Raw genomic sequence first — 3,089 nt, forward strand, 5'->3', positions numbered from 1 at the left:
AAGACCGCATAATGTTAGAGACAAACTGGTCAAGGCCGACATAGGTAGCCTCACCAAGCTACCAAAACAAACTTTCCTTAAGAGTCAACGACAAGGGACATTTCCATGTTTACATTGCGCACAATGTTCGAGTGTTACTAGGGGCGAACACGTTACGCATCCCAGAACTGGACGACCGTACCAGATAAAAGGATTTTTTACATGCGATTCCAGTTTTGTAGTCTATGTTCTGAAATGCCCATGCGGATTGGCGTACGTGGGCGAGACAACCCAACATGTTCGCGATCGGGTGAGCAAACATAAATCCACCATCAGACTTGGACACACCCTACTACCTGTTCCATACCATTTTAATGAGAAAAATCATCGGGTATCACAATTACGGTTTCAAGTATTAGAACAAATTGACTCTCCAAGACGCGGCGGTAACCGGATCCTACGTCTAAAACAAAGAGAAGCGTATTGGATCCACACACTCGGGACTCTCTCACCACACGGTCTCAATCGGGAATGTGATTTTTCTATAAATGTCTAAATGTAACGGTTAAGAGTATATGTATATACAAAAAATGTTTTATATTTGTGATTAACAAACTTTCATTTCTCCTTCCAGACTCGTTGATATCATATGACCTGCGAGGGTGAGATAACAAACTACCAAAACCCCCCCCCCCCCCCTTTTTCCCCCCTTCCCCCCCCCCCCCCCCTTCTCTCCACCCTGTTTCCCACCCCATTCCATCCCCCTTCCCCCTTTTTTTCCCCCCCTTTCTTCCCCCCCGACCCTCTACCCTCTCCTGTCCCCCTCTTCCCTGTTATCCACCCACTCCCCATCATAATAGGGACATTATAGATTCATCAGATTCCAATAAGCCTGTATCATGATAGTATGCACTGATATCATACCATATATGGTAATATCTCCTATTAAAAGGTACATCTGGGATTTGCATGAATGCACCGCAATTAACACTATACCCACACTGACTGGACACTCAAGGGTGTTCAGCGTAGCCCCAGCTGAGAATGAACTAGTGTGTCAAATGACACAACATTCCTGCCCCTTAATTGCCCCATGAACACACAATATAGTGAAGGACACGCAGATAAAATGCAGGACAGCTTCGTCCGGCTTGCGCATGCGCATAAATACACGTAGTTGCGCTCTCCGCCGCAGGTAAAATGCAGGACAGCTTCGTCCGTCTTGCGCATGCGCATAAGTACACGGCGCACGTTCGATTTGCGTGCTTGACACGCAAGTGGAACGCACGCACACCCCGACAAGGTCATGTGACCGGATCTCCCAGTAGGCAGTTGCGCCCTCCGCCGCTTCAAAAGGCGCTTAGCTAACGCGTGCACAGTGCATCCGGCGCCAATCCCCATCACACAGCATTCAAGGTAACTGATAGATCCTTAACAGAATGGGTCCTTTGTTCGATGCGTTGTTTATTCATGCATTCCCCTGATGATGTTACATGCTGAACTAAGTGTTTTGCTTGCATGCACGTGACAGGCTACCCAGCTATGGACACTGAACACTGAGTTTTTTTATATATTATTCCCATATGATGTCCTGACCTACCTAACGGATCATCCTTAAGCAGTGCCCATATATCAGTGCAAGAGTGTTCTAGGCTGGGAGTCAGCCGCAGGTGTGCAACTACAATACCAGAACGTACCATATGCATAAATTTATTCACCAACAACAGCATACTAAATTATATTGACCTTAATCACTATCGCTGATAGAGTTATGTTTACTTCTTTATGACAATGAACTGTCTATTGTTTTTAAACTAAATTTCCCTGTAAATATGTATTCATTTCCTCATGTTCATATGCGGATGTGTATGCATGTGCATGCATATACATACTTATGTGTATATATGCACATACATGTAAAAACTTTCTAAGTAATTATTTTCTCATGTAATATGGAGACCAATGCGTTGATATCATATAGCTCATACAAATATGCATTATCTTTATAGATCTAAGACCACTGAGGAAGGCCGTGAAAGGCCGAAACGTCTGGTCGTTTTCTTCCATGCTTATAATTGTGAAATAGTGCACCGGAACTCTAATTATGTGACGAAAAAATGTGAAATTAAAATTTATTAGCAAACATGAAAAACTGTGTGCTGCAATCTCCTTACTATTATAGCAGAGAATCAGGCTTCACGTTACCCACCACTGCAACAGTCCATTTTCATAAATTTAGGCCCAGCACTCAGGCAGAGGAGAGAGGTCCCGTAACAGACAATCTGGCTTCATGTCAGCAGAGAATCAGTCTTCATGTCATAGCAGAGAATCAGGCTTCACGTCAGCCACCAATGCAACAGTCCATTGTCAGATATTTAGGCCCAGCACCCAGGCAGAGGAGAGAGGTCCCGTAACAGAGGATCTGGCTTCATGTCAGCAGAGAATCAGTCTTCATATCATAGCAGAGAATCAGGCTTCACGTCACCCACCACTGCAACAGTCCATTTTCATAAATTTAGGCCCAGCACCCAGGCAGAGGAGAGAGGTCCCGTAACAGAGGATCTGGCTTCATGTCAGCAGAGAATCAGTCTGCATGTCATAGCAGAGAATCAGGCTTCACGTCAGCCACCACTGCAACAGTCCATTGTCATAAATTTAGGCCCAGCACCCAGGCAGAGGAGAGAGGTCCCGTAACAGACAATCTGGCTTCATGTCAGCAGAGAATCAGTCTTCATGTCATAGCAGAGAATCAGGCTTCACGTCACCCACCACTGTAAGAGTCCATTTTCATAAATTTAGGCCCAGCACCCAGGCAGAGGAGAGAGGTCCCGTAACAGACAATCTGGCTTCATGTCAGCAGAGAATCAGTCTTCATGTCATAGCAGAGAATCAGGCTTCACGTCACCCACCACTGCAACAGTCCATTTTCATAAATTTAGGCCCAGCACTCAGGCAGAGGAGAGAGGTCCCGTAACAGACAATCTGGCTTCATGTCAGCAGAGAATCAGTCTTCATGTCATAGCAGAGAATCAGGCTTCACGTCACCCACCACTGTAAGAGTCCATTTTCATAAATTTAGGCCCAGCACCCAGGCAGAGGAGAGAGGTCCC

General features: G+C 45.5%; 1 long non-coding RNA gene across 1 annotated transcript; it reads left to right on the plus strand.

Annotated features, from left to right (window-relative positions):
* Nucleotides 1-610: 610 nt before the first annotated feature.
* On the plus strand, nt 611-2,131 carry LOC122944632. Its single transcript, XR_006391040.1, has 2 exons — nt 611-641; nt 1,989-2,131. It is a non-coding gene; the product is annotated as an uncharacterized LOC122944632 (long non-coding RNA).
* The last annotated feature ends 958 nt before the right edge of the window (nt 2,132-3,089 follow it).

This window comes from Bufo gargarizans, chromosome 8 (assembly GCF_014858855.1).
Source record: "Bufo gargarizans isolate SCDJY-AF-19 chromosome 8, ASM1485885v1, whole genome shotgun sequence".
NCBI classification, from domain to species: Eukaryota; Metazoa; Chordata; class Amphibia; order Anura; family Bufonidae; genus Bufo; species Bufo gargarizans.